The sequence below is a fragment of the Tachypleus tridentatus genome, chromosome 8, assembly GCF_004210375.1.
Source record: "Tachypleus tridentatus isolate NWPU-2018 chromosome 8, ASM421037v1, whole genome shotgun sequence".
In the NCBI taxonomy this organism is placed as follows: domain Eukaryota; kingdom Metazoa; phylum Arthropoda; class Merostomata; order Xiphosura; family Limulidae; genus Tachypleus; species Tachypleus tridentatus.
Genome location: NC_134832.1, coordinates 111,456,152 through 111,479,890, shown reverse-complemented (window position 1 = coordinate 111,479,890; position 23,739 = coordinate 111,456,152). Strand labels below are relative to the sequence as shown.

General features: G+C 34.0%; 1 protein-coding gene across 5 annotated transcripts in view; it reads right to left on the bottom strand.

The window, feature by feature from the left end:
- The window catches only part of LOC143223212 (latrophilin Cirl-like), a 106,361-nt gene that overhangs the window by 71,288 nt on the left and 11,334 nt on the right, over window positions 1–23,739 (bottom strand). For 2 of the 5 annotated variants that reach the window (XM_076450834.1, XM_076450831.1), the window contains exon 1: window positions 8,779–9,390. The exons of the other annotated variants lie outside the window; for them this stretch is intronic. The gene's annotated coding sequence lies outside the window, so the exon portion shown is untranslated. Of the gene's footprint in view, window positions 1–8,778; window positions 9,391–23,739 lie in introns of those variants that run through there. 5 annotated transcript variants of the gene reach the window in all.

The following is a 23,739-nucleotide window of genomic DNA, read 5'->3' as shown; positions in this document are numbered from 1 at the left end:
AAAACGTTTGAATTCCATGTTCTTCTTTCCTCTGGGGGGCCCGGGCCCGGCATGGCCAAGTGGGTTAAGGCGTGCGATTCGTAATCCGAGGGTCGCGGTTTCGAATCCCGGTCGCACTAAACATGCTCGCCCTTTCAGCCGTGGGGGCGTTATACTGTGTCAGTCAATCCCACTATTCGTTGGTAAAAGAGTAGCCCAAGGGTTGGCAGTGAGTGGTGATGACTAGCTGCCTTCCCTCTAGTCTTACACTGCTAAATTAGGGACGGCTAGCACAGATGGCCCTCGAGTAGCTTTGTGCAAGATTCACGAATACACAGACAAACACTTTCTCCTGCTTTTATTACTACACAATAACTCAAAAACCAAAACAATGGTGTTAACCAATTTCATCGAAGTGACATAGTGACTATCCACTTATATAAGTATAATCAATAAGTAGTAATAGTTTTTCTTTTTTAAAATCATAATTCTCATGCAAATGATGTTATCATTAATTTTCAAAGTTAACTTTCTTACAGAAACATTGTGTTCCTTTAAAAAACCTAAGTACAAGGTGAAAAAATATCGGTCAATATTATAGATAAACAATAAATATTACACTTGGAACCTCGAAGTTATAAATACAACTTTCCTAAGTCTATTGAAACACTGAATTAATATACAAATGACTGACATCAATCATTTAAAAACAATGTAAATATAGTAGGGATAGCAGCTGCAGATAAATGTTTACATATTTAGCGTTAACATATTCATTATAGAAAGAAAATGGTAGTTGCAAGTAAAAAAAAACAAACTAGGATGGCTCATAAAGAATTTAGCAGATAAAATTAAAGAAAACATCATACATTTAAGAAACTGAAATTTTCTTATACAAAAGAAAATTTAAAACTATAGAACGTCAAGAAAGTTGGTTAAACAGGAAATTAAGACACCAGATGAAAATGCAAAAATTAACAGTGAAGATTTTTTTACACACATTTAGGGCAAAAAAATAGTGTTAAAATGGGGTTAGGACCCTTAAGGGGTGATAAAGGAAGGCTAGTGTCTGATGATAATTTTGGTTTTTACTAATGAAGATTTAGACAGTACACTACTTCTTGAACAATTGATAAATTGGAAGATCAAATAAGATGGCTGCATTAATTCTGAGCTGGTTGAGAAAAAATTGTAAAGTTTAAGAAACTATAAGGTTTCTGAGGCCAAATAGTATTTCCCCAAGAGTGTTTAAAGGAGTAAAGAATGGATATGTGAGCCACTTACTACTGATTTTTGTCAATCCTTGAATAATGGGCAGACACCAGAAAATTGGAAGTTAGACAATGTAACTCCTCTTTTCAAGGAAGGTGATAACAATTGTCCCAATAATTATAGACCCACTGATATTACACCAGTTATGGGAAAAATTTTGGAAAGTGTATTGAAATATAATTTGCAAAGTCATTAACAAAATTTGGAATTTTATTGGATAGTCAAAATGGTTTCAATAAGGGAAAATCCTGCCTCACAAATCTTTTGGCATTCTTTAAAAAGGTTAATGTTTAATTAGATGAGAGTGAGGATGTAAATTTGATATATTTGGATTTTCAGAAAGCAGTTGATAAGGTGTCACATAAAAGGCTTGTAAAAATAACCTCTATGAGTGTGATAAGTTAGCAAATGAAATAGAGGAGTGACTGGATGGAAGAAGACAGAAGGCTATTACAAATGAAGTTCAGCCAAACAAGATTAATGTTACAAAATGGTGTACTTCAGGGATCAGTCTTAAGACCTTTGATTGTTTTCATTTACATCAATGACATAGATGAATGAATAGTCAATAAATTACTCACATTTGCAAATGATATTAAGATCTTAGTTGTTGCTAGCTGTGAACAGGATGTTGCTGGTTTACCAAAGGATTTAGATCATTTAGTAAGCTGAGGAAATAGATGATAGGTGGGTTTTAATTATAATACATACAAAATAATGCACGTGGATTATCATAATTTCAGTTACATGTACAGTTTGGATGTGCGTAACCTTACATTGTTATAAAGGAAAAGGTACTTAGTGTAATAGTCGACCAGTCTATAAAATCATCCAAGCAGATGTTATTGCTGATGATAGATGTAACGGATTTACTATTACATACTTATTTTAATATCTGTTTATTTCAGTTTAATATATATTTTGAAATGCATGTAACGTATATCGTTAAATTTCTTTTGCGAAAGTCCTTCCTATTCTCTAAATTTGTAGAAGATTCTCGAGCGTAAGAATCAACAATGTACTTATGTAGGTATGTAAAATACCAGTGATTGACAGTATCAATACCAACTGAACTTTCGAGAACCTCAATTATAGTTTATAAACCGCAACACATAAAGAGACAGTTATAATATTATTGGTTTGCTACATTCAGTATACTATAAACTTTGAAAGCTATAATTGTGATTAACGCTTATTATTCGGAAAACTACACATATTTGACCAGGAACGTTTATAAATTTCGAACATTACAAACTGTTTAACCTCAGAGAATTAACTTCGCGCATTAGTATTTCTGCGAGGACATTAGCTGTTTTCTCCAGTGAAAAGTGAACTTGTAAACCTTATGAAGCAAAACGTTTTCTCTTTTTGTTTTGTTTGTTTTTTTAATTTCGCGCAAAGCCACTCGATGGCTATCTGCGCTAGCCGTCCATAATTTTGCAATGTAAGACTAGAGGGAAGGCAGCTAGTCTTCACCACACACCGCCAACTCTTGGGCTACTCTTTTACCAACGAATAGTGGGAGTAACCGTCACATTATAACGCTCCCACGGCTGAAAGGGCGAGCATGTTTGGCGCGACGGGAATGTGAACTCGCGACCCTCAGATTACGAGTCGCACGACGTAACCCACCTAGCCATGCTGGGCCTTTTTTCTCTTGAAAAAAGAAGAGTTGAGAGGTCTGATTGAGGTGTTTGAGATTCTAAAGAGAATTGATGTTGTTGATGTATCAATTTTTTTCATATTTATAAGTGAAAGAGTAAGAATAGGGGATACAAATAGAAATTTTGGCAAGGTAAGAGTCATCTTCAACTAAGACAGTTTCACGGCGTTTGACCTACGAAATAGGTTGCATTTAGATGTTGTGGAGGCAGTATATTTAAGTGAGATTAAGAGAAAATGTGATAACAATATGATTGATATGAGCAGTCTTTGAGGTGTTTATTGATATTTTAATTTAGTTTAGAGGACTGAAAAGCCGAGATGGGTCAATAAGTGCCCTGTTGTTCCAAAATGTTGTTATATTCTTTGTTAAAGGGTCCGAATAAGAAAAGTTTGAAAAATTAAATATGGACATTTATTTGCTACTCCTCCTGTATGGCAATAGCTACATATTCACGAACCTGAAAATCTTTTTCCTTCACATATATATGATAAGAGCAGAAAATTTCCAAACTCTAAATTTACATTGTAGATTATTATTTAAACGGATCCTTAAATGTCACTATAAAATTTCAAATAAATTACTTTAGTAGAAATTAGAAGATAGCAAAACTTCCTGACTCCCATTTTTGGCGGTGGGTGGTGATGACTAGTTGCCTTCCCTCTAGTCTTACACTGCAAAATTAGGGACGGCTAGCACAGATAGCCCTCGAGTAGCTTTGTGCGAAATTCCAAAAACCAAACCAAACCAAACCAACCCATTTTTGGAGCTCCGTCATGAAACGTTAAAAAGAATAAAACTTTTTTCGTTTTCTTATGTTATATGGGAATCAAACTTTCTAGTTTAAACACCATAAACAATACCAGATAAGAAATTAAACATTGTCTTCTTTAAAATGTGTCTCGTTTACTTCCCCTTTTTTTCCGTACATCTGTTCGATATGTGTCTCGTTTACTTCCCCTTTTTTTCCGTACGTCTGTTTGATATGTGTCTCGTTTATTTCCCTTTTTTTTTCCGTACGTCTGTTCGATATGTGTCTCGTTTACTTCCCCTTTTTTTCCATATCTCTTTAGTAAATAAAGCGTCTATTTGTACGTTGAATTCAGTGAAAAGCTAATCGAAAATTATCTGCGCCAGCTATCCCTAATTTAGAAGGGACAACTTTAATATAATAGGTCGCAGGGACGAGAATATTCAGTGATGGGATTCAAACCGGCGATCCACAGATTGCGAATTTAGCGCCCTAAATAGGGATTATACATTTTGTAAGATTCATGAAACTACAATTTCTTACTCAGTGAAATATTCCATATGCCTTTTCTCTATTCACATTCGATGAAAATAACACAGTTTTAATAGTTATACAATAATATTTACTAATAAAGAAAAATGAATATAATATGTGTAAATATTTATTAACATTGAACAGTTTTACTAGTGATATTGTATTTTTTTTTAGTTTTCACTTCTACGTGTTTTCTTTTTCTCATTTTTAGAAACAGTATTTTTTGACTCACTGACAATTACATTTACAATAAACAGTTTATTTCGTAACTAAATATATGTTTGTTTTTGAATTTCGCACAAAGCTACACGAGGGCTATCTGCGCTAGCCGTTCCTAATTTAGCAGTGTAAGACTAGAGAGAAGGCAGCTAGTCATCACCACCAACCGCCAACTCTTGGGCTACTCTTTTACCAACGTCACATAAAAACGCCTTCACGACTGAAAGGGCGAGCATGTTTGGTGTGACGGGGATTCGAACCCGCAACCCTCAGATTACAGGTCAAGCGCCTCAACCATCTGGCCATGCCGGGCCGCTAAATATATATACGTAATACATACCGAGTGGCTTCGTAAGATGTCAGTATGTTCCTATATTTTCAAATTTTCCCAATGGTCACAGAATAAGTCCTACTACATGATGTTGTACAAAAGAACAACACGTAATAAGACATGTAGTTGTGTCCCATAGCAGACACTGATATAAAAACTGTTAACGGAATATAAACGATCAAAGACGTATATGCACTGTTCATGCATATATTTAACAACACACTGCCTGCCTACCTCATTCGATTATAAATGTAGCAGTCGCCACGAGCTCCTTCTTGAGCATTCAACACGACAAAGAAATGGGTCGAAACTAACATGTATCGTATACTAAGTAACCAAATGTATTGTATGTGTAACTTCATTAAAACAGCCATGTGTTATTTGTTGTCTTTTGAGAGGTCTTTGTTGACAATTGTTTAAAGTTCATATTACATCTATACAAAGTGCTGCTCGGTCTTATTGTCGCCCTTTTCTTTATCTTATTTTCAAATCCTCTTTCCATGTAAAGTTCTCCGCGAAGGCCTTATTACATTTGTACTCCAAGCGTTGTTAATCAAAACTATACAACGAGTGACAGTTTTCCTATTTGGATAATCGTTTTTTTACCAAAAAAGTTATGGAATCAAAATAATACAATAAAGTTCAATAAAGCCTGTTATGAATTGACTATCGATATAACATTAATTCAAAAGCGTTTTTCTGTTGTTTATCTTTTCCCCTTTCGATAAAGCTTACAAGCAGTTTCTATTGGGAAACTGTCAGTGCATAACATGATGTGGGGAAATTTCTCATATCATAATTTACAATGTTTGTGCTGTGTAAGTTGGTAGCATTAAATCACTTAGGCTAACAGAGCGTTATTTATATTATTTTAAGCATGATCCATTAGTGTGTATATTAATAACAAAATATCGTGTTCAGTCTGTTAAGCTATTTGCCGACACTTTGAGCGAAAACTGTCATATTTCCTATCCTCTTTTCTTCCATAAGCTATTAAATATATATATTCACTAATGATGCTAAACACACACACACACTCGTAAATATACAGACATGTATGTTTTTACTGTATGACAGGAGTTATTTCCATAAGAATTAAAGGCGATAATGCAATGTGCCTGAAACATAGATCGATTAAAAATAACCAATAAAGTATTAGAAACTTTGTAGTAATATGACTCTGAAGGTAATGAAATTAATTATCTCATTCATTAAAATTAATTACTAGCAACAAGGCTATATACTGCTACAACCTCCCTGTGGATGTAGAACTACGATAATGAATTACGTTAAAATGTTGCCGTTATTCGGTGTAGGTTAGTTTACTATTTAGTTTGCTTTTATTTTATATTTGTTTCTACATGTTAAATTTTACTAATTTCTTGATAACAATGTTTGCATCTATCATTGTATTACACAGGACGGTGTGCGTTATATTAAAATTAATTGGAATGTGCAAATAAGAAATCATGCAACAACCACAGCGGACATAACGTTGCGGTGAAACGGCATGATTCAGAATTACGTTTTACATTTCAGTTTATAGGTAGTGTGATGCCACCGAAAATATATCGATTTTTCCACTAAAATATATTAACAAACTCAGATACCAAGGATAAGTTCAGATTGGAGAAGAATTTATAATTGCCACAAAGAGCATATTTGTTTTTTGTTTTTTTTATGGCATTAGAGAATGAAAATAATATGGATCAACATGAGGATAAAGAACCACTCGGGAAGAGATTTGGAACTAGTGGTACCCTACTTGTGGTAAACAAAGTGCGGCTTATTGTAACAGTTGTGAATACACGAACATAAAGATCTTTGACAAAATCCTTCCTTGTGCTAATAGTATGCAAAATTGTGAAAATACTCTCCGCCTGGAAAAGCAACTCAGATCATGAATATGCAGGATGTTTCAATTACATAGTCGTTCAATCGTTGCATACTTCAATCAACTGGAGAATAAACGAGTATTCATTCTACTTCATATGAAGTCATACCGGGTCAAGTTGCCGAACGCAACACATATGAATTCCCGACCGATCGGATTTTTAAAAAGGCTTTGAGAACTACGGAAACCTGTTTGTTAGTGAATTTCGAGCGAAAATACACAAGGGCTATCTGCACTAGCTGTCCCTAATTTAGCAGTGTGATATTAAAGGGAAGGGAGCTAGTCATCACCACTCACCACCAACTCTTAGGCTACTCTTTTATTAACGAATAGCAGGATTGACCGTCACTTATAACTCCTCAATAACTGAAAGGGCGAGCATGTTTGGTGTGTTTCGGACATGAAAAGACTACAACAGAAACTTTTACAATGAAAAGCACGTTACAGAGGTATTACTAAGACGCATATTTGTAAGACTGCATGGACTATAATACGTGGCCAATGTCCAAAATCGTTATATTCGCCCGCTAATAATCTTTAATATTATATATACATACGTATGTAAATATAGAATGATAAATGCGTGTATACAAATGCACAAATATGGCTGTTTCTTGTATATTCTGAAGATGGGCGAATCATCCTTTATGGAATTTTTTATTTTTTCATTTTGCAGTTGAACAAGAAAATGTTAGCTTCTTTTCCATTATTCTAATTTTATCTGTTGTTGTTGTTAAATTCGCATGAAAGCTCAGATTTTTACTTATTTGGCGTCAGTCTTATCATGTCCGTCCAGTAGCAAAGCGCTATGACTGCGGGACTCACATATATTCCATTGTGTAGCTTTGTGCTTAATTACAAACGAAAGACCTATCACAAGTCATCTAATAATTCTATTTTCTTTATATTTTTTAATAATATATACCTACGACCATTTAAGCTCAATGGCTGCGATCGAAAACATTATAAGACTTTATCCAGAACATTAATGATAAAGAATCCCAGAATTAATTCTCTTATTTAACACGATGTGCAACAATTCCCTTATTGTCTAGTTTTATTGATTAGAAAATAGTTTTCCTTCTTGTTACAGCGGACTTTGGTGACAGTTAATATTGAACCAAATTCTGTAGGAATGTCGATCTCGTGAAAGAGAGGAATGCTGTGAAGATATGAAAGAGACAATTTCTTCAACTCTGCCCCACCGTAGTGTGTTCCACGGAATTCGGTAATTAACCATTCTTGACAGGCACTACTCGCCGAGACCCCTTTGAATGATATGAAGAGGAGAGGCAACTCACGACAACAGCGGCCGCCCCAGTCACGGCCGGCAGGGGTCGTCTGGGCCAGTGCGGCTAATTACTACCCCAAGCCTGGAGCACAAACTGATACAGGTACAACTTACAAGCCGGGAAGGATATTGTATAACGCACAAAAGAATGCCGTAGCTTTCATTTTTGAAATGATTAAAATGCTCTTGTTAAAACTTAGGAGAAGTCCTTGTTGTTTGAATTGGTATTTTCCATATTCATATCATTTAACCCTAAAACACACACACACACAAATAGATATATTTTAAATAAAAAATAATGAAATATAAGTTTTATAAACTGAACTGTTTCGGTAGGACACCGTTAGCTTTTATCTATATATATTTTATATATAATATATGTTTCATGCACAACCGTTCTTGGTAACATTTCGTCAAATACGAGTGGATTAAAAAAGTGATCAGGAACACACTGATTCTACGTTTGATGAAATGTTATCAGCATTGCTAAGACATCAGACAAAATAATTCTGAAAATACGTCATTACTATTACTGAAAAATATTTAACGTACAGAAATACCAGTACACCAGTATAGGTGTAGCTAATATTGTTAGTAATGAGAAGTCCTGGGATAAATGAATCAAAAGGTGTATGACGTAAGATAAGTAAATATGGTAACATTATTTCACAGACTATAAGAATCTACAGTTCCCACAATTATTTATATTTTTTTATGGCATTGGTTTAGTGGTTTAGTGTCATCAAATATTCAGCACATATACATACACACACACAGTGTGTATCAAATTAATTTCAAATACAATATGAGTGTAAGGTATCTAACATATATATAAATTACTTACTCTGAAGGTTTCCAACAATCTTTTACCTTGAACAGAATGCGTTACTGTAAGTGATCATACAGGCTGCATTAACGAGGTAAAACTATATCTCGGTGTTCCAAGTGTAATGTTTTAGTGTCCGTAGTGAACTACGAGCTAGGACAGCTCCAAAGTGAACCAATGTGCCCAGTGCTTTATTAGTTACAATGTCTTCATGCGCAATACAAGCTGTCCAAGGATTATCGGGCCACAACTGTATATAAGCTTGAATCTGAAAGAAGCTTTTGGATTCCTTGTGAAAGAATCTATTTACCGATATATTAGAAACTTCGTCATCCTGCCCCTGTACTTGCGTGGTCTTTTCATCAGATAAATTTAATTGTAGGAAAATGACTCCTCTCAAAGATCTTCAACAGAAGCAATTGAAAGATATGAGCATTGATGACACGTTATATTGTAGCTTGAAAAAGACACTTTTAAAGGAGTTATGGAGGAGGGGCTTTTTATCACTATCGACGATCAGCGACTCTCAAGGTTTTCTTTCTCCTCCTAGATGTTATCTACTGAACCGACGTTTCTTAAAAGTAGGTATTTAAAGAAGCGCTTCGTGCAACCGATGCCTGACCAAACTGTGGTGGCACGCTTCTGAAGGCAGCAGACGACCTTTCGGTTCCAGCTGCGCGAGCGGAGCTGACATTTGTATTCGCTCGGATTGTTGCAAAGTGGTGGCATCTAGCGGTAAAGAGGTAGTCTTCAACAGGCACTACACACAAAAGTGAGAGAATCCAACAATATTCGAGTTTTGAAAAACAGCTGAAGGCATTATCTTCTGACTAGCAAACAATAGACCACACAGAAGACATGGGCGAAGATACCAACGACGCTGTAAGCAATATTTCATAGCGTCTGGTTCTCTTTTTGGACAGTGAATTCATTCAACGTCCGTTGGCCAGATGTTGAAGTAGGACAGGAAACTGTCAATCCGTACGTAGTCTGACACGCATACGATATATTCAATAATTTATGTCTTTCAGTTGGATAACCTGGACTACACGTGCATGCAGGCACCATTGTAGCGTTTAAAACATGTATGTCATGCCAAAGAATATCGACAACAGTAAGAAACATTAGTTGTTTGCCACACATAGAAAGCTCGGATTGTTTTGCATACAAGTTTCGTAAAATTCGAAGAAAGTTTAAAAACCTGTGAGCATTATATATATTTTTATCTTACTACAAGTTCCATCTTTCACAGTAAGGAGGATTTGTTTTTAGATCATGAACGACGTTTCGATCACTCGTACGATCAGTACATCAGTGTACATCAGTAAACTCAGTATGATACTCTGATACATTTTTATGTAAATGTTCTTTTATTCAGAGCTTTACTGACTGGGTGAGCTGTATGAAATTATTTGATATTATTAGCTGTTAGTAACAATTTCTATAAGTAGAGGTTTCTTTAACAGAAAAGCCTGTTTAAAAATTCAAAGTACACTTGATTCTTGAATAAACTAACTTGCATTGAATCGCACAGATGACGTCTAAACATGTGAAGTGTCTATTTTGAGACTGTTAATGGTTTGAGTGTTTTAATTATATTTAAACAAATAGTTCTGGTTTTAAACTCTTAATATATTTCAGCAGTAACTAGTTTTTCACGAAAACTACATACGCAATTAAACGCTGCATCAACAAGTTAAAATATATTCCCAAAGTGACAATGAAAAAGGTTTTAAAAAATGTGAAGTTAAATGTAATAAATAGTATGATTTGAACAAATTGAATAATTCATAACATTTCAATAATTCTTATAAACAGTTATTTCAGTGAATGTGCCACAAAGCACCGGTCACTTTGCCTTCTCTTACTGAACACAATAATATGACACCAATAACAGCACTTTTTCCTACTAAATACAACAATATGATACCGATAATAGCATTTTCTGGAACTAAATACAACAATATGACACCGATAATAGCATTTTGTCGTATTAAATACAACAATATGATGCTCATAGTAGCATCTTTTTGTACTAAATACAACAATATGATACCGATAATAGCATTTTTCCTACTAAATACAACAATATGATACTAATAATAGCGTTTTTTCGTACTAAATACAACAATATGATACCGATAATAGCAGTTTTTCGTACTAAATGCAACAATGTGACACCAATAATAGCAGTTTTTCGTACTAAATACAACAATGTGACACCGATAATAGCAGCTTTTAGTACTAAATACAACACAACACTTCACAACGTTAGTGACAGTGCCTCCTCTTATCGATTATAATACTGCGACAATGATAAGTAATAGTCATTTCTTCGAAAATGTAACTGTAACAAAACCGGTAACAGCATCCTTTCTTATAGAATATAACACTTTGTGACATTGATAACAGTGTTTTTTCTTACAAAATATGATATCTTGTGACACTTGGAATGGTGACTTTTCTTACAGAATATAACACACTATTACACTTTATAACACTGGTAATAGCGTTGTTCCTTACAGTGTGTGTGTGCGTTTGCTTGCTTATAGCAAAGCCACATTGAACTATATGTCTAGTTCACCGAGGGGACTTGAACCCTTGATTTGAGCGTTGTAAATCCGTAGACTTACCATTGTACTAACAGGGTGCTGTTTCTTCTACAGTAGAACACCTTATGAAACCGGTAATCGCGTCCTTTCATATATATTATATGTATGTGTTGACTCTGGTAATAGCGTCGTTTCCTATAGAATATAATACATTATGACATTAGTAGTACGTTCCTATACAAAATATAACACTGTGATACAAGCAATGGCGTTTCTTAGAGAGCATAACACTTTTTGATTCTGGTAACAATGTCTTTTCTTACAGAATATAACGCTTTGTCACTTTGGTAATAGTGGCTTTTTTACAGAATATAATATTGTGTGACACTTTGTTCCTTACAGAATATAACACCGGTTACAGAGTCCTTTTTTAAATAATATAATACATTTTTTTACTCTGGTAATAGCGTCTTTTCCTACAGAATATAACACTTTATGATAATAGTAATAGCACCTTAGTAATACCGGCAATAACGTTCTTTTCTTAGAGAACATAATAGTTTGTGACTCTGGTGATAGTGTCTTTTCTTGCAGAATATAACACTTTGTGAAATCGATAACAGCGTCCTTTCTTACAGAATATAACATTTTGTGGCATTAGTAATAGCGTGTTTCTTAGAGGTCATAACAAATTGTGAAACCGGTAATAACGTCCTTTTTTACAAAACATAACACTTTGTGACATCGCTAATAGCGTCTTTTCTTACGGAATATGACTTGTGTTGCATGCAAGAGCTACCTTGACATTTCAGATAAGATTAAGTTTTCAAACGGTGATATAAGATTATATATAGGAGCTACAAGAATATTCACTTAGTCGAAATACCCGGTTCAGAAGAGTGTATTCTAGCAGTCAGTACGAGGTAGTAACGTGAATTAGATTAACTGGGCGTGAGTTCAGGAATGTCTCGAAGGCGTTTTATCTTTCCAGAGTACAGCATTTAACTTTACATAGAACTTCGTCAGAAGGAGGAGGTAAAAAAGATATGATACTGAAAAGCAACAAAATAGTTAGAAGTACTGCTATTATTTTAAATAATAAAACATACTTCATATAGCAGATTAATCCGGGGTCTGAAATTTTAAAATGGTGCTGTCCAAGAGTCACTACAAAATAATACTATACTAACTTTTAACCACTGCTTTAAAATAATACGTAAAGTTTGTGTAACTATTAATAAACGTATGTGGTCTTTGTTAGTTTGACAAAGACGTACTAACATCTGAAAAAAAAGTTAGTTTCATGACATTTGAATTACAAAAAAAAACCCATTAGCATTGAACTAGTTTTCGTATTCAATCTGAAGTTCAGAACGAACAGACTTAAACGTTAACAATATAATAGATGCACGATAAAACGTACAGTATACACGTTTAATAAGTAATATTGTTAAGGAAAATTATTATAAGGAAAGCTAAAATGTAAGTATAAAAGACGCATCTTTAAAATATTTATAAATAACAGACAAAAACACTGAGAACCCGGAATTTATTACATTAATGACAACAAGCAAGAGTTGATGTTATTATTTATTGTTCCGTAATCATTAAAAATGATTTGTTTGAAATTAAGCACAAAGCTACACAATAGGCTACCTGTACTCTGCCCATCCCGGGTATCGAAACCAGATTTTTTAGCCGTGTCAGTCCGCAGACATACTGCTGTGCCAGTGGGGATCTATTGAAAATGGAGAGGTTTTCTTTAGTAAATAGTTCATAATCTCTGGTTCCAGACTCAAGAATTTTAAGGTGTTCTAGATGTTTGAGTTAGTTGTTATTATCACAGTGCAATCGGATACAAGACTCGGATGGCTCACTTTACTTATATTCGCTTCTTGCTGAAATTCCTATGAGTTCGTGGGTATAAATACGCTTGTGGTTGCTGTAAAACTACCTGCATTGGTAAAACTACACGTTGTCTACAAATACGTGCAAGTTTTAACTCAAATATTAAATTCAAAAACTTTGTTTACCATTAAAAAGAATTACAAAAATTAGTGTATATTTTGAGACAGTTTTTGACAGCTAGTAGGTTCTGTTTTATTTCTTTAAACCGCCCATGTGACAGAGTGTAAGAACTTAAAGAGATAACCATAAAGGTGTAATATGTCATAATTTTTTGAAATTTCTGAATAAAGACAGAAGAAGTGTGTGTGTTTTCTTATAGCAAAGTCACATCGGGCTGTTTGCTGAGCCCACCGAGGGGAATCGAACCCTCGATTTTAGCGTTGTAAATCCTTAGACTTATCGCTGACTAGCGAGGGGCGACAGAAGTAGTCAAAACTGATATTATACGCTCTGTTTAGAAGATTTAGTACAAGCCAGTGTTTGAAGAAGTTTGACATGAAACTGTCGAAATGACTGTGTAAACCAGTAAATGTTTCCTCACGGTAAATATATGTGGCAAATATTGTTTATTTTGCTTATTAGAACGTCTAAAAAAAATCTAAGCTATTGTTTCCTTCCACCTCGCATGTAAAATTTATAAATATATGCTGTGAGTTTAGGTTTCAAGACACTTCTTAACATGATCAGTGTTGTAAAAGAGTAGAAAAGTGTCATCAGTACCCTTCTATATAACACTGATTTGTAATAACGTGGACAATTATCCAATCATTGAAGTTCGTAATAAAACAGAAAAATAATCGCAAGGGTCACACCTAGGGGTGATCCCATCACCGCTCCGTCTGTCTGGTTATAAAAATGACCATTAAAAAGTAATTGTTCTTGAGGGTCACATTAAGAAGCTGATCGAATTTTTGTTGGATAAAGTTAGAGTGCAGAACAGTTACAGAAGAAAAAAATGTTTAATAATTATTTAACTTGCTTCCTCAAGTGGGATGTTAGAGAATAAACACTGACAATCAAAATTGGCCATAAGAAACTGGTCTTCATCAGGAAGTTTAGTTGTATCTTGAACAACAGAAAAAGAATCTTCAACGGTAGATTCGTTGTTAGTTATACCCTTGGGCTCGGCATGACAAAGCGTGTTAAGACGTGCGACTCGTAATTTCAGGGTCGCGGGTTCGCATCCCTATCGCGCCAAACATGCTCGCCCTTTCAGCCGTGGGTGCGTTATAATGTGACGGTCAATCCCACTGTTCGTTGGTAAAAGAGTAGCCCAAGAGTTGGCGGTGGGTAGTGATGACTAGCTGCTTTCCCTCTTGTCTTATACTGCTAAATTAGGGATAACTATCTCAGATAGCCTTCGAGTAGCTTTGTGCGAAATTCCAAAACAAACAAACAAGTTATACCCTTGTGCAAATTAATTGAAACAAGACGGAAAATTACGATTTTTTTCTCAGTTTTTTGCGTTTTATTTCTGAGTATCCAAAAAAATTACTCACAAATTAATACATGATATGACCGCCTTTATTTCTCAGAAGATCATTAATCCGCTTTGGCATCGAGTCCACGAGTTGACTGTAGTCTTCACTAATTCTTGGATCGTGGTACCACACTTCAATTATGGCCTCAATTGGCTTATCTTTCGTAGTACAGTCTTTTCCCCGAAGTTTTTCTTTACAAATCACCCAAAGAGTTTCAATTGGATTTAAGTCCGGAGAGTTTCCAGGCTAGTCCAGCACCTTTATTCGGGTTGTAGTCATAAAATTCTTCACAAGTTTTGATGTGTGGCACGGAGCTAGATCTTGCTGAAAAATGCCAGATCCATCTGGAAATCTATTTTTCAATTCTGGAACAATTCTTCTCTGCAAAACTTCGATGTACTGTGGTCCTCACACCATACCTTCTACGATATGTAAGCCTCCGATGCCATAGTAGCTGAAAAAGCCCCAAAACATCTTCTTCAAGGGATGTTTTACGAACTGATTAACGTGAGATTCTCGAAGTTTCTCACCTGGAGATCTGCGAACATGCAGACTTCTTTGACTCTGTACGAAGAAATGAGTCTCGTCACTGAATAACACTTTCCTCCATTGTTCTTGCGTCCAGTTCTTGTATTTCAGACCTCATTGATACCGTTTTTTCGTCATTGAGTTGGTAAGAAGTTGTTTTTTGACTGGTCTCCTTGCCCTTCTAACGCAATTTCGAATGACGTAATATTCCCCAAAATTTCGTCATATATCCCAAAAATAGATCGATCGTACTGCAAAACACAGCTAATGACACAGTCTGTGTGAAAAAAATGACTATTAAAGGAAATCAGAAGGTTCAGCGAGCCTACACCGGCCGCCATGCTGAAAATATTGTAAAATGACCATTTGTTTCAATTAATTTGCACAAGAGTGTATATAGCATAATGTGGGCACAATATATATAGCCAGTATATAGGTGTGGGAACCAATATTATATTTGAGGGGGTAAACCATTTTTGTGTGTTTTCAATAAGTTATACATATAACCAGGGTGAAAACCTGTAAGATAAAGTTATGAAAAAGTGGTGTTGTAGTTGTGTTTACAATTATTAAAATATCTTAAATTTCATTGAGACTTTTCCTCACGTTTGAGACTAAACGCGTTATAAACTTCTGTTGGAAACTAAGTCAAATATGTAATTATTGTATACAGAATGTAGTTAAAATATTTAAAAACCTATACTTTCAAGAAGAGAATTTTCTACAACAAGCTGACTATAAACATTGAATGTAATCAGCCAATAAACTAAAAAATAAAATGACATACAGATTAGACTCTATGTTTCAAATACTTGCCGTTAACTATGATTCGGACCATCATCGAAATAATATATTTTGTAATTCGTCTACTCTGGTAAATATAGGTTATTTTTAAATTCTTTCCCTTAACAAACAGACAGAATAACCTTCATTTTTTTGCGTTTATGAGTTTAAAAATTTAACATTACTGCAAGCATTATAGCCAAAATTATCTAGTTGGCATAGCTGTAAATAAACATTGATAGGTTATTCCTTGCAGGGCCTGGAATGGCCAAGCGTGTTAAGGCGTGCGACTCGTAATGTGAGGGTCGCGGGTTCGTATCCCCATCGCGCTAAACGTGCTCGCCCTTTCAGTCGTGGGGGCGTTATAATGTTACAGTCAATCCAAGTATTAGTTGGAAAATGAGTTGGCAATGGATGGTGATGACTAGCTGCCTTTCCTCTAGTCCGACACTATTAAATTAGGGATGGCTAGCACAGATAGCCTTCAAGTAGCTTTGTGCGAAATTCAAAAAAGAAACATTCCTTGTAAAACACATAAAGTACCAGTCATTTACTACTTAGGTAGATATATCTCACCAAGACTACGTGAATGTACTTGGCGTACTTGCAATGGCACAAACCAACAGAAAAAACAAACAGCCTTATCAGAGATAAAACAAAACAACAGAAGTTATTAAGAAAAGAACATGCTAGCTTGTCAACCAGATTATTACAATACGTTGTTTTCTTGGTACAGTATGAGTTAGGTTTATTTTACCACTATATGACTTAGCTTTGATAAACATGACCTTTAAAAAAATCAGTACAAGGACTGATTCTGGACAGTCTACATTAACGAGTTGGTGAGTCATCTCGAATACTGCTTCCGTCTGTTTGGGACCTTATTTGTAAATCACCACACCACGAACTTATTCCTGTAAGGTTGTATATTGCCTCACAATCAATATAAATATTGGTCCTGGGCAGAGTGAGTACCGACTTAATAAGTTATCCTGCTTCTGGTAAATATGAATATATATGTACTAACTGATTCCGAAAAGCAAAATCTAAATCTTCAAAAATCGACAAAATTTGGATCTCTGTAATTTTCCATGGAAGTTTATACAGAAAATGAAAAGTTTAAATGAGTATTAAGTTTCAACGTCGTGCAAAAAGGTTTACTAAGACCAGCAAGGAAAGACCGCACCAATCATGCAACAGTACATCCATTTTGACAATGATCTCATATAGTTGGTAACGATTGGGGTTTATTTTGTGTTAGTCCAGGTAGATAGATGCAAGCTGACAAATTGTTCAATGTTACAACAAATTAATTCATATAGATAATTTTTCATTAAGATTGTGTGTGTGTGTGTTTTCTCATGGCAAAGCCACATCGGACTATCAGTTGAGTCCACCGAAGGGAATCGAACCCCTTATTTTAGCGTTTAAATCCGTAGACTTACCGCTTTACCAGCGGGGGACCATTAAGATTAAATAATAATATACATCTTATTTAAATGTAGCTAAATAAGGTGTTGCATTATTAATGAGAGATATGTAATAGAGAGAACTCACTTTAGACAAAGCTCAGAAAGTCAGTAAGCCAAGTAAACATAACCCAACGAAACACCAGAAATAAACAAAATTAGTAAAACTTGCACAGTTGCGATTTTTGCACAATATGCTCGGAAAAAATATTTCTTAGGCAAAAAAAAGGTCTTTCTTATAGCTTCCAACACGAACAATATTCTTCTTTTCTTGAAAAAAACATGGATACTGCATTAATGATAACCTTGGAAACACCAAACAAAAATCGTTACCGTTTTACAAAAGAGCATGACTAGACTATTTCTAATGTACCATAAATGAATTATAATGTAATATTGACTTTTTTATTGAATAGCCAAAGACTCAGCTTATCAAGTGTCAACTTTTTTATAATCTGTCTTTGACTATTTAACAATGTTTTAGATGAAAGTCAAATGCCATTACTCTAACTTTATAGATAATAGGCTGAACAAAAAAAAAAAAAGAAGACAACTTTTCTACTTAAATCTTACAACAGAATGCCCATTTTAAATAGTTATAACGTCGCCTTTGGTCCTCGCCCATTTATTTCACTTCTTGATTTACAGGCAACAGACTTATTTATACATGACTCTGATGTAGGCAGAATAACAGGCGAAAATCAGAAAGTCGCCTGTTAGTCGAGATTTGTATTTCTTTGTTATTCAATAATAATACACACTAAATACAAGTAAATAACCAGCCATAAGGAAATTAAGAAAATCTAGGAAGAAATAATTTATGTCAATGTTTATCCGAATAATATTTGCAACGTATCCATTTGAAAAAAAAAATTACCAAATGACATACATTTCTTGGTTGTTTAAAAATATTTACAGTTTAGAGTAATAACAAAATTACTTGCCTTGAAGTAAAGTCACAAAGTAACTTATTTTAATATTGCGGCAGTCTTTTAACATGTCAAATCATACACGTAACACTTTTTAAACACATCAAATAGTCATTTTATTTGTTACTTAGTTTTTACTTGATTTCTTAATGTATACCTTTTTTTTTGTACACCTTACACACATATGATGGAGTATTATCCTCGAGTGTTATCAACTTCGATGGCTCCGTAAATATATATGAAAATTCATGGTCAGTTGATGATAATTATTTATAATCGGAACTTACGAATTCAGTTTAAAATGTTTTAAGTTATTTGGAAATATTTTCATATTAAATGTGTCATTTTCGATGAAGAACAACACCAAATTACAAGAAAAAATGTTTGAGATATTTAGTAATAATAAGTTATATTGTTGAGATAAACATTTCTGTCAGTGTTTTGAAACAGTTTTATTTTTACAAATACCTACTATTCAATGAAATGGTGCTATAAGTGCGATTTACTTGGAGCTGAATACCTTCCAAAACATACAAGCGTGTGACTAAATTACAATACAAACGATGGTTATTATGCCTAACGAGCATTGAATATTAGTTTGTGAAAACAGCATAGCGCTATATGGAATAAATCGTCAAAATCCACTTATTCCAGTACATTCTTTCGCCGCAATCCTCTTGTTTGTCTCTACACGTGTACACAGACTCGTTACGCTATCGTTTGCGATGACGTTTTCACTGATTGAAGAGTGTTCTTCAGTTATGCCTTTTTGTAAAATAAATTGTTTGTTGTTTGTGTCAGCAGTAAGGTATGATTGAGCAAGTTATTTAAAAAAAAATATATTGAAAGGAAATTTAGCCGATGTGAATTTATCTATTTTGGGAAAATTATATGTGCATAGGCTTTGAAACTCGGTAGTCTGTTTGAAAAAAAAAAATTTAATTTAAAACATTTTACAATTTTGTTCAACGCTATGCTTCTCGCTTCTGAGAATATTTAAGGCTCTCACACCTGGGAAACCAGATAAATCGAACTATTTTAACCTAATTCATATAGCAAAATTCAAATCCGAATCCCATCAAAAGGGCCCCCTCATGGCCAGGTGGTTAAGGCACTATACTCGTAATCTGAGGGTCGCGGGTTCGAATCCCCGTTCCACCAAACATGATTGCCCTTTCAACTGTGAGGGCGTTATAATGTATCGCTCAATCCTACTATTCGTTGGTAAAAGAGTATCCCAAGAGTTGGCGGTGGGTGGTGATTAGTAGCTGCCTTCTCTCTAGTCTTACACTGCTAAATTAGTGACGGTTAGCGAAGATAGTTCTCGTGTAGTTTTGCGCGAAATTCAGAAACAAAAATACCACGTGTTACTTTGTAACTTAAATACGAACGTTTAAAATTCAAACACACGCTTGGAAAAGCTACCCATTGTGCTTTATTAAATGTCTTTTAGATAACTAGTTGTATTACCAGAGTGTATTTGTACGAATTTATTTTAATAGCTTGAATGTACGATTAATAAGTTCAATCTGTTCTACACTTTTCAGTTCGTACTTCATCATTCATGAAGGCCTAGTTTTCAAAACGTCTCAGTTTATCAGGTACATTGTATTGTAGTTTATGTATCTTAGCCCCTTACTCTTTTGATTGTGTATCTAACTTTTAGAGAAATCAATGAATTAAAGTGCATATATATTTATATCTGTTTCTCTGTGTGAACCATAAGTTGTGGAAAATGTTCGAAGTCAAGCTATGCGAGTTACATTTGTACAGATAGCAGCGTGTGAAATAGTGTGGTTATTCTGATACTCTGTAACGGACACAATGGAATTCAAACAAAGACTCGAGGTTCACAAAATAGTAATATTTCACGGTTAATCTCTCCCTATAACACAATGAAACATGTTTAATATTTTATTATTATGATAATTAAAACTAATGACAACAAACACGACCTTTATGATCACGTTTCCACATACTTAAGACTATAATATAAAATTCCTGCGCTATTGTTTAGTAGTATTAATTAGAGAAACGAATTCAGGATATCCAAGCTTTTAATCTGACACCCAACAATGAAGATTAACTAATATAGGATTTCAGTAGCAACATTTACATGAACCGGCATTATACTTTTAAATTAATATCTGTCTACTATACAGCTATCTGATAAACATGGACGAAATATAGAACCTTCATAAAGGTTAATAATATGAAGTGCTTATGAAGAACAAAATTAAGTGAATGTAGTAGAATTATAGAATTATGTTTTAATTATAAGAAATAATTAATTAAAAACCATTTCTTTGTTTGATTTTTATAGTAAAGAAAATATTGACGCATTTATGTCTGTTAATCTTATGTATTGACATTAAAGGTAGAATAACTAACTCTACACAATACAGGTTGTGATATTCATGTTTTACGAGTAACATAGCTGTTAGTGTTTGTGTTTCAGTTAAAATCCTAAAAATAAAAATATTACTCTGCACATAATGTGATTTAACATGGCTTGTAGTCACACACATATACATATACTGTTTTTTATTTGTTTACTTCTTCAAACTCTGACACTTCTTTTACAAGGAACTCTAACATATCTTTGTCTTTCCTTTCTCTGGAAAGGAAATCACAACATTTTTCTATTTTTCCCTGCTAAAAATATATTATTTCTATATACTTCTACAAAGAAGTTTCATTTTCTCAAATTACAGCGGTATCTTTCAAAACTTTTGATTTTATCCTATCGATTGATAATTCTGGTGCTTTATAAATGACGAAATGGAACCCAAACAAAGATTCAAGGCAGACAAAGTAATAATATTTCGTAAATAAGCTTTCCTTACAACACATTAGATCATGTTTAGCATCCATGCTGTTATGTTAATGAAAAACTTATAACAATAAATGCATCAATACTCGCCATTTTCGATTAAGTTAACATATTTTTTAAACATTGATATATAGCATCCTCACTCTGTTGTTAAAATATATTAGAAACAGTAACAAATTCAACATATTTGAGCTTTAAATTCGATGTTCAGTAATTAAATTTAAGCATTAGAGGATTATAATCTTAATAGCTCTTAATAAAGTCCTATTTTTATCTTAATAAGGAACTTACCTATCATTTTCTTAAGAGAAACATAGCCATCTTTATATTCCCTTCATACCAATATAAAAATCTTTAGATTTCTGCTAGTGTTCATCAATATAAAAGATTTAGTGATTATGAACTATTAGCTATCGCTCTCTTCTCCATGATAACGTCATGATTTAATCATTTAAGAGCTAAGGAAGGTAAAGAAGTTATCAAACATGAAATGTTCTTGAAGTCAATAACAAAAGAGATACTATTAATAATAAACCATACCTTATACCTCAATTGTCTCATACAGCCTTTTCACTCTTTTTATATTAAAAGGTTCTATTTCTATAATTTTCCAACTTTTTCCTGCCATTATGTCCGATTTCTATTTCTTTCTAATAAAATATATTCTTCTTTTATCCTGCTAATAATTATAACGGAGCTTCTCTTATTTTCTTAATAAAAACACACCTGTTATCTTCCTAAAAGAAGCTTAAATATATTTTTATTCCTTCTATATCAAAATAAAACAACTGCTCTTCATTCTATGCCAAAACCTTACGATCTTTCTATCTCCTTCTAAAAACCTACTTACTAACCCTACCAAATTCTACCTTCTGTCATAAAATGTTCTCTACCTACTAAAGACTCTTCTCATAAACTACAACAATACTTTTACAATAACATGTTTCAACTTTATATCTAGTGACTAGGCAGCGGTCTATAATTATTTCAGTAATGATTATTTCTCGTATATTGTTTTTCTCATATTTGGTCGTACTCAATAACTAACAGTTTGGGACATTTTTGATATCTTAGGCCTCTCTATTAATTCAAACACACTTACATAGAATCTAAAACACCCACTAAAGTGTTACCTTACAGTCTTTATTTCCGAACACATTCATTATTAGAACATGCATACAATTAATCAGTTGTAGTTTCTTTTCTTCTCTCTTTCTCTTACGGTAATATCATAATGTAATCGTGTCAGAGTGAAAAAAAAATAAAGAAATTAGTAAAGACTTGACAATCTGGATAAAGAGATTGATTAAAATAGTGATTTATATTCGTGTTCATTAATATGAAAGGACCAGTAAGAGTGAGCTATTGCTTTATCCTATATCTATAAAATGAAACGTTCTGTTTGTAGGTACAGATTAAAGCAGTTTGATTATGCCAAGAATTAGTCCAAATATCCAACAAATATAAAAAACGCTTCCAGTTATACTAATGTAAGAAATTAAGAAATACAAAATCAAAAATCACGGTCTTACAGCAACAAAAGTATGATATCATCAGATGTTTCACTGACTACATGCATGATTGCTTGTTTTGCCATAACGTATCAGTTTTTCTAGTCTCCAGTAGATCGCAGCAAAACAAAATAGGCGTTGAAATTCTTGTTACATTAAAACACTTTAGTCTGTAAGTACTTGGAAAAATTCAGGTTTATTACCAGTATACTGTTATTTTTATAGCTCCCAAGTTGTTGTTTGTATAATGGTAGATCAGACTTTTAAATACATATTACTAGAAACATGGCTTCCAACCACAAATAAAACAACTATTGTGAGTTAGTTCATTCAAATACCAAAAGGAGGATGTTTTACTGAAAGCTTGTTTGTTTCTTGAATTTCGCGGAAAGCTACTCGAGGGCTATCTGTGTTAGCCGTTCCTAATTTAGCAGTGTAAGACTAGAGGGAAGGCAGCTAGTCATCACCACCCACTGCCAAATCTTGGGTTACTCTTTTACCAACGAATAGTGGGATTGACCGTCACATTATAACTCTCTCATGGCTGAAAGGGCAAGCATGTTTGGTGCGACCGGGATTCGAATCCGCGACCCTCATATTACGAGTCGAACGCCTTAACACACTTGGCCATGCCGGGCCTACCGAAATGCAGTGTGTCGTTTGTCAAGCGTTGCTTTTCGAATTGAAGGATCAAAATGGAGCTACTACATCGTTAGATGAGTCTTTTTTAGGTTTTTCCCCCAAACGTGCTTTAATGAAATGCTTTAGAACGAATAATCCAATGTTGATATCACGAAAGGCAGTCATGGAACGCCAAATGCCTATGTTTGACGCGACTGTCTAAGATTTATGAATCTTGCAAATTTGAAAAAAGGAAAACACAACAAAATATCGACAGATCACTATGTTAAATGAAACAAACGACTAGAGAATGACAGCTGACATAGCTGGTGTTAGAGAAGAGCCGAATCTCGAAGTTCATTTT